Consider the following 10,000-nt stretch of genomic DNA (forward strand, 5'->3'; position numbering starts at 1 on the left):
TACGGGTAAATACCGACATCAAATTCCTATTAGGGAAGAATCTCGTCGTTATGAAGCCTAAAATAATTATAAAAGTTGAAGAGGATTTTCCAGAGACGCTATCTACACGAAAAACGGCAGTAACGTTAGTTATGGCCATCACTTTTAATGTAGCGAGGAGAAAGTATCCAACAAATTGATAGTACTTATGTAATAATAAGTAGAAGACATTAGGTTACTGATGAAGAAACAAGGGTGACAACACCGAATATGTTTTGATCTTATGAAACCTCCTCAGAGAAACATACTTTACTTCGCTCTTATCAGATTAATGACAAAGAAATCACTATATTTATAAGGTTATTTATACTGTGTATAATCTTATCGTGTTCTATTATCTATTTCCCAGTTGCATAGATAAGGCTTCCAATTTACAGTAATTTAAGTTCAAATATAGTGCATTCGTTTCTTTTTGATTTGGGAGTGTGATTAATCGCATGTACTTCAGTTCGTCATGGTTCACCAGACAGTTCATTATGGTTCATTTAACAGTCGGAAATAAGTAACAGGTCATCTGGAAATGTTACCTGAGATAGAACGGCTTTCTATTCAGAGAATGTTTATTTTTCATCCGCTTAAAACTATGAACTTAAAAAGATACACACTGATGCTCGAAAGCTGCCATCCATCGCGTTTTGAAACATGTTTTTGTTACATAGCTATAGAAAACAAAAACCTGAATGTCACACTATATCATTATGATTTTCCTATAACAATTAAGGCCTTCTGTTTTTGAAATAAAAACATATATAATCAATAATGGTATTAATCTGAATACGGACATAAATCCAACAGGGACGTCGATCCAATCAAATATGGAAGCCACATCTCTAGATAAAACGTGTTTCTTCCATATTATATTGCTTCAAATATTTTTATAGTTATCTCTTCCAGTTCAGTTGTTGTCTAGTGAATATTTGTTAAATATCAAGTTGTCCTCGTAGAAAATTCAATTTCATTCATTTTTTCTCCTTCTCAACCTTCATGATTTACTGAATATCTGTTTTAATAACAACAGTTATTATTTAAACAGAGTAAGACTGGGAACGGTAGAAGCGTTAGCACCTCGGACAAAATACTTAGCGACATTTCTTCCGGCTTTATGTTCTGAGTTCAAATGTCGCAGAGGTCGGCTTTGTCGTTCATCCTTTCTGGGGTCGATAAAATAAGTTACCAGTTGAGCACTTACTCGCTGTTATTCGCTCCCTCAAAATTGCTGGCCTTGCGCCAAAATTTGAAGCAGTTATTCAAATAAAAAGCGCGAGCTGGCAAAAGCATTAGCGCATCGGACAAGTTGCTTAGAATTTCTTCGGGCTCTTTATGTTCTGAATCCAAATCCAACCGAAGTTGACCTTGCCTTTCATTCCTCTTGAGATCGATAAAATAAAGTGTTAACCAAGTACGAGGGTCGATGTAATCGACTTGCCTTCTCCCCTCAGTATTGCTGTCCATGTACCAAACTTAAGACCAATTATTTAAACAACGAAGTAGCGAGCTGGAAGAATTTTTAGTACGTCTGACAAAATACTTAGCGACATTTCTTCTAGATCGAGTACTTCTCCTTGTCCATTGTAAAGATTACCCGCTATTGTCTTTTAACTGAGTGCCAGGTAATTTTCTTTCTCTGTTTAGTTCCAGCTCTAAAAGAGCTTTGATGTATCGACATTATTTCTTAAACAGTTTATAATGTTCTTTAGTTGTCTGCCAAATAATTTCACCTCAGGGCCATCTGTCTCACTCGGATTCTCCTCCTGTAACCCTTGCTATATCTCATCATCCTAATTCCGCATTAAATACTACGCCAAATCATCCTTCTTCAGAACAATAACCCTCCTGGGAAACGTTTCTTTATCTCTGTGTTTCCGGCAGACCCTGACATCAACTGCATCGATGATTTCGCAAGCCTGAGGGTGTCTGCAAAAAGCATGGGCCTTGCCTCTTTTCCTCTTGTTTTGATAAATTCTACAATATCTGGGGAAAATTTTTTCAATGTTGCATGCATCAGCTCAACATAACAATATGATGCAACTTAGTAACCGTAACAACAGAAAAAAAAAAACCGAAAAAAACAGGCGTCGCAATTATGTTTATGTGATTTCGAGTTCGATCCCACGGCGTGTTATTTTGGGGCAAGTGTCTTCTACCATTGAGTAGAAACCGGGTGGACGGAAAGTTATGAAAGCTTATTGCAAGTATCGTTCATATTCTTGAGTAATTGACTTAATCTGTTACTCGCCTAGTATTTGGGTACCTTCTTGCAGTATATATCGGCTGCAAGCTTTAGAAACCAATTCTTTAAAATGAAGATAATTTTCTTCTTCTCGGAAACCCTTAAATGCACACACGCATGGCATTCGTCCATTGACAAAGCTATGGAAAAATATGAATGTGATTAGGCTTTGTGGAATTTTGATTTCACATGACTTTATTTCAGATTAGTTGTGTGTGATTATATTTTTTCAGGAGTGGCTGTGTGGCAAGTAGCTTGCTTACGAACCACATGGTTCTGGGTTCAGTCCCACTGCGTGACACCTTGGGCAAGTGTCTTCTACTATAGCCTCGAGTCGACCAAAGCCTTGTGAATGGATTTGGTAGACGGAAACTGAAAGCCCGTCGTATATATATATACATGTGTGTGTGTGTGTGTGTGTGTGTGTCTGTGTGTGTGTCTGTGTGTGTGTGTGTCTGTGTGTTTGTTCCCCAACATAGCATGACAACCGATGCTGGTGTGTTTACGCCCCCGTAACTTAGCGGTTCGGCAAACAGACCGATAGAATAAGTACTAGGCTTACAAAAAATAAGTCCTGGGGTCGATTTGCTCGACTAAAGGCGGTACTCCAGCATGGCCACAGTCAAATGTCTGAAACAAGTAAAAGAGTAAAAGAGTAAATCTGGTCACTTTCACCATTTTCTTATTTCGTATACAATTTACAGGCCATTACAAGCACCATTCCATACCTCTGCAGCATAGTTACTTCTCCAAAGCTTCTAATCTTATATTACAAACGATCATCCAGACACTTTTGTCACCAATGTGTTCCATTATATAACCCACTCATTTCATGTCGTATTATTCTGATCAGTTGCTCACTCAAGCAAATTCCAAATGCGTAGTTATGTCTTCCCACAAGGCCCCATGAGACTACAATCCGGTGGATTATTCTTTTCTTTTCGGCAAATAATTCTATACTTTTCCCCATTTCATGCATAATCTCATTTATGAAACTATTCACGTACTCTGGCACTACCATCCATTCATGTAACCGGATTATCCAAATATTCGGCTTATGCGTCTTTCTATAGGAAGCAGAAAGCTATGGAAGCGTTTAGATGATGCCATTCGACTTAATCTGCGATACAGTCATCTATTATCAATTAGTGTATCATTTTTAAGTAAACCCTAGCACTTACCGTTGTGGCTCATATCCCACATTTTATTCCAATCGATGTTGCTATTTGATATATAAAAGAGCAGAACTTCAGGCAATGAATGATGCTGTACGATGTATTCGTATAGATATTTGAACTACTGTTTTAGCTTATTTCACTTCAAATAATCATAGCGTTACCATTCAACGCAAGTGAAGGCGCATGGCTTAGTGGTTAGAGCGTCGAGCTTGCAATCGTAAGGTTGTAAGTTCGATTTCCAGATTAGCCTTTTGCTGTGTTCTTGATCCAGACTCTTTATTTCACGTTGCTTCAGTTTACTCAGTTGTAGAAATGAGTTGCTACGTCACTGGTTCCAAGCTGTATCAGCCTTTGTCTTTCCCTTGAATAACATCAGTGGCATGGAGAGGGGAGGCTAGTATGCATGGGCGGCTGCTGGCCGTCTATGAACAATCTTGCACGGTTTGGTCCTCTCAGTACAATACCAAAGCGGTCATCTTTTTTTTTTTCGCCATTCAATGCTATCTAATTCCAACAGCATATTTGATTCTGTTTTTATTTATTTATTTATTTATAATTTTAACCGGAAATATTTGTAGGTTTTAAACAGATTATTATAGTTTATCTTTATCGTCTACTTGTTTCAGTCATTAAAGAGCAGCCTTGCTGGGACACCACCTTCAAGGGTTGAGTGGAACAGATCGACCCCAGTGCTTATTTTATTCAAAGTCTGGTACTTATTTCTGTCATTAACTTTGCCAAAACATCTAAGTTACGCGAAGGTAAACAAACCAGCAACGGTTGTCAAGCGGTTGGGTTAGAACAAGCAGAGAGACAAAGGTACACACACACACACACACACACACACACACACACACACACACACACACAAACACACACACACGTACCAGATTCAGTGACAAAGAATTGGTCGGCTCGAGGGGGTCTTTTAGTAGAAGCCATTTACTCAAGGTGTCCGCAGTGGGACTGAACCCGAAACAACATGGCTTAAAGGCGAACTTCTTAACCAACAGCCCATGCCTGCACCTGCGCCTGCAATTCCACACAGGGAGCGAAGAATGTTAAGATTAGAGTATTTAGTTATGTAGATATTTTGTACCTTTCATATTTCTAGCATTGTCGCCGTCGTCATCGTCATCCTCATCCTCCTCATCAGCATCAATATCAACATCATCATCATCATCTATACTTCTTTGGGAGGTACATTATCGTCTGACAGGACTGATTCGTCAATTTGTAGACACTCTCTTTCATAATGCTCTTGGAGAATAACAGCAGGAGGTACACATTATTCCTAGCCGATAAAAGAGCCATATTAAGAAATCTCAGCGCCCAAGCTTCTATCTGAACAACAGAAGTGAGATTTTTAATCCTTGCCTACAGGAAAGGAAGTACATTCTATCGCCATTTCCCCAAATTCGGCCCTCACATCAACAATACCTGGGATTCGACAAAGCGTTTTACCAGAGCATACACAAACGTACTCACAGATACATACGCACCCAAATACGGTGGACATCTACCCAATAGATTCTATTTACACTTATCACCCCAATAATATAAGCCCCTACTCATATAGTACTCTTTATTCTTTTTACTCTTTTACTTGTTTCAGTAATTTGACTGTGGCCATGCTGGAGCACCGCCTTTAGTCGAGCAAATCGACCCCAGGACTTATTCTTTGTAAGCCTAGTACTTATTCTATCGGTTTCTTTTGTTGAACCGCTAAGTTACGGAGACGTAAACACACCAGCATCGGTTGTCAAGCGATGTTGGGGAGACAAACACAGATACACAAACACACACATATATATATACATATACTATATACGATGGGCTTCTTTCAGTTTCCGCCTACCAAATCCACTCACAAGGCTTTGGTCGGCCCGAGGCTATAGTAGAAGACACTTGCCCACGCAGTGGGACTGAACCCAGAACCATGTGGTTGGTAAGCAAGCTACTTACCACACAGCCACTCCTGCGCCTACACAGATTCCATGCCTGCAAAAAAAAACTCCAAAAAATTTAACCAAAGCATAAACAAAACACATGCAAACGAACACACAGCTACTTATGCGGCCTTTGGGCAGCCACAGAGTTACATAACCGGGCTATTATCTAACATCTAACATTACCGATTGGTAATGAATATATATAATATTGTACACTTCGCTTTATATATATATATATATATATATATATATATATATATATATATATATATAGAGAGAGAGAGAGAGAGAGAGAGAGAGAGAGAGAGAGAGAGATATGTATGTATCTTTGTATGTATGTATGTATGTATGTATGTATGTATGTATGTATGTATGTAAAAGCTACTTCAGCAACTGCTTCTTGTTCATTTTAAACACACAACAACAAAACGTGATTACGCACTTCCATGCATACTTTGCGTGGTAATTAACAAGAGAAGAAACGAAAGGTAAATCAACTCTCACATTCTCGAGCATATCCCATTCACCCATTCTGATCTACGTAGGTGCTTACATAACATTGATAAGCTTGCATTTGCCTACGTCGTCGTATAGTTAGTTTTCAACAGCTTACTTGAATATTTCAGTTTCCGACAGCCTTCTAATACTTTCAATTTCGAGGACGAATTCATATTCCTGTCTGATAACAATTATGTATTTCTGTTTTTCTTTCCCTCAATCATTTTGATGCCGGTATTAGTGGTTTCAAGAGAAGACACCGCATATTTCTGGCGTCTTTTGCGCTTTTCGTTTCATATATTTCAGATTTTGTTTGTTTTGTTTCTGTGAAATCATTTCGTTTTGTTGTTTTTCTACGTTTTTTCTTTTTCTCTTTTAATTATTATGAGAGTTTATAAAATGTTTAAATATCTGAGATCATCAATCGTTAATACGATAATTATATTACGACTACTAACATCATCTTTCATGACAAAAAATTTATATCTAACTAGCAGAGATAACCGGCGTTGCTCGGGATTAAAATGATATAGTTTTTTATTGTTTTACTTGTTTCGGTCATGTAGCTGCGGCCATGCTGGAGCACAGATTTCAGTCAAAGAAATGAAGTCGCACGAGTTTGGTTCCGGACGGCAGAGTTGCTTGAGAGTAACGCGACACTCGCGGTGCCATTCGCTTAGCCTCGGTCTCTATTTGATCCACGACTGCAGTTCGGCCAATGACACGAGCTGCGGGAAAGCGCGCCGCACAAACGGCGACCACACCTGTTCCCCGTCGTCTATGAACCGCCGGAGATGTCGTAGTCGTCTCAGCGCATGTCTACGCATCATCAACCACGGTATGCCTAAGATAGATAGATAGATGTGTGTATATACATATGTGTTATTTCTTTACTGCCCACAAGGGGCTACACACAGAGGGGACAAACAAGGACAGACAAACGGATTAAGTCGATTATATCGACCCCACTGCGTAACTGGTACTTATTTAATCGACCCCGAAAGGATGAAAGGCAAAGTCGACCTCGGCGGAATTTGAACTCAGAACGTAGCGGCAGACGAAATACCGCTAAGCATTTCGCCCGGTGTGCTAACGTTTCTGCCAGCTCACCGCCTTATACATGTGTATATACATGTGTGTATGTGTGTGTGTGTGTGTGTGTGTGTGTGTGTGTGTGTGTGTGTGTGTGTGTGTATACAAAAGTTACGAAATGGAGTAGATAAGATCTGAGCTACATATGTTCCATAGCGAAGTGATAAATATCCAAGAGAAGTGTATACCGCAGGCTACTCTTCAGGCCGAGGATATCTTGATTAAATGAAATGTTACATTGTCGCAAGAAAGTAGGAACATGTTGATGCCTGGAAAGTTCACCCCGTCAGAAACTTCGTTTCTACCTTCACGGTCGTCACTGATAAAAAACAACACTAATATTGTCACTGACAATGCTATCAAATCTGAGAGCTGTCATCTAACATGGCGTTCGTTTTCTTCTCACATCGCTTGGGCTTTACATTTAAATCAATAATTATTCCGGTGAAATTATAAAGTTCCCGAAATAAAAAAAAATTTAAAAAGACACAGCCTTCCTATTTTATGCATTAAGTGGTTATGAAATTACTGGAAGCCGAAACCACTTCACAGCGAAGCAGCTACGAAAACAAACATATTTTGTTGTTTGAGAAATGGCTGCCACAACTATTGTTATCCCACATTTTGTGATCTTATTTTATTTACTGAAGGCATACCAAATGAAACATCTGCCTCAGAAAGGGGAGCAGCAAAATGTAAACAAACAGCTTTCCTCGTTGCCACCAACCTCGCAGTCAACTAACAAAGATATTTTTCCATAGGAAACTAACCTGACAGAGATGACTGCAATACACACACACACACGCGCGCGCAGATACACACTCATATATGTATGTATGTATGTATGTATGTATGTATGTAGGTATGTATGTGTTTGTGTTTATGTGTTTCGAATATGTAAGCAAGTATGCATGTAAATATGTATGTATATTTGTATGTATGAATGTACGTATGTATGTAGTAAGAAATAGGGGGAGGGAGATTAAAAACAATTAAAAGCCGTAGTTTGAGAAGAACTTTTCCAATTTCTGTATGCTAAGTCAACAAACCGTTTGTCGAGAGCAGGGAGAAAACCAATCACTCTCATGTCAAAAGTTATTTACGATTACGCTGTGGATGTTATGAAAATATGTAATAACACGTTTGCGTAATCAATAACTGCCCGAATACAGTAGCTCAAAGTCAGATACCCGACTGGATAACAAAAATAGAAGGAAAGCTTCAACAACCGGCGCAGCTGAATCAGACGTTTCAGATACCATCTTAAGGTGTAAGATTAATTATACTGTTTAACACGATTTTTGTCCTTGGGTTGCAACTGTTATTTCTTATTTGCTTGCCCTAGAAAGTATAAAAATAGCTAATATTTCCTTCAAACTTTGCATTTGTTACATCTATTCAAACTTCAAGGAATCCCTCTCAATACATGGCTATGATGCCGCCCCCCCCCCCGCCCACCACCACACCCCTGTTCATGATCAGAGATGCACATATTGTCAGCCACTAAGGGACATGCTCAAGTAGTTAAAGCCAAGCAACTGACAAGCAAAATATGTGGTATTGAGCAAAATATTTGCTATAACGATATTTCTGCTTCAGCAACTCAGCACTGGATCTGCTTGAAATGTAATGGAAAATAGGTCAGTTTCAAAATATTGATGTTCAGGTCACAAAGGAAAGTTTGAAGGGAATAGTAGTGATTTCCTATCATTCCTAGGTAGAAGCAAATAAGAAATAACACTTACTGACCAAAGACAAAGAAATAAAATAAAATAAAATAAAAATTTTGTTACACAGTGTTATAAGTTTAAGTTGTGCCAATTACACTTTATTTTATGAAGAAATGAAAAGACGATTTATATGTAGAGAATCTACACTTTAAACTTGAGAAATTATTAAAGTTAATATATAAAATATAAAACTCCGAACATTGAAAGAAAATTGTCTTATAGAAAATGGCGATTTTGTCGAGTCAGCATAGGGCCTCTAACTTACATGATGTATGGCGGAAACAAATATCGCCTTCAAGAAAAATTCATGAAAATGGGCGCCTTCTTAGGAAGATTGAATTATTTCAGTCTGAGATCTGGAATGAGAGGAATGACTTCAATTAAAATATATCATTGCTAGATACAATCATTACTCTGGTTTTCGTCTGTTTTAGTCATAACATTGGGGCCATGCTGGAACACCTCCTTGAAGTGTTTAGTCGAACAAATTGACCTCAATGCTTTTCTTAAGCTTGTTACTTATTCCATCGGTGTCTTCCTGCCGAATCAATAAGTTACGGATGTATAAACAAACCAACACGGTTGTTATGCAGTGGTGGTGAAGAAACGGCCAAATGGGAAGTTCTAGAAACCTAATCGTTGAATACTAGATAAAATTACCCGTGCAACTGTACTTCTCAAACTTTTTAAAATATCGCCTCCCTTTCTTCTACTTACTTATTTTAAAACTCCATCTGGCAACGACTCGTCAAAATTGAAGAGAGCAAAAGAAAAAAAAAACTGCTGCCGACAGTTTCATCACCATTAAACGATAACTTGCAATGTCAGAGAAATATTTTACTAGTATAACTCAATGTTATCAGATGATTCATAAACAGAATAAAAAATATTTTTGAAAATTAAGAGAGGCATTTATCGCCTTTCGTTGTTCACCGCCCACCCCAAATTCTGTATAAGATCTAAAAGGAAAACGAATCTACGTACTAGTTTGATGCAAACAGATCTTGTAGCCAAGGATGAAAAGACTGACTTAGCAAAAACTATTTAAGCTAGTTTGGGAAATTCCTCTAAAGTTATTGAGAGTCGACAGTAACTAATAGGTAAGCAGAGGGAAAGGCGGAAGTGTGGTATTTTGCCGAACAACTTCAAAATCATAAAATTATTCTCTCTGAACTGGAAACAAGAAAATTAAAACTGCACAAACCTTGCGGTAGTATGGTTTGATCACAGAAAGATTTTTGTTTTTCTTACTGGAATCATTACACCCGAAAAAAAAATTGA

Source organism: Octopus bimaculoides, chromosome 14, assembly GCF_046866305.1.
Source record: "Octopus bimaculoides isolate indiv1 chromosome 14, ASM4686630v1, whole genome shotgun sequence".
Classification (NCBI taxonomy): domain Eukaryota; kingdom Metazoa; phylum Mollusca; class Cephalopoda; order Octopoda; family Octopodidae; genus Octopus; species Octopus bimaculoides.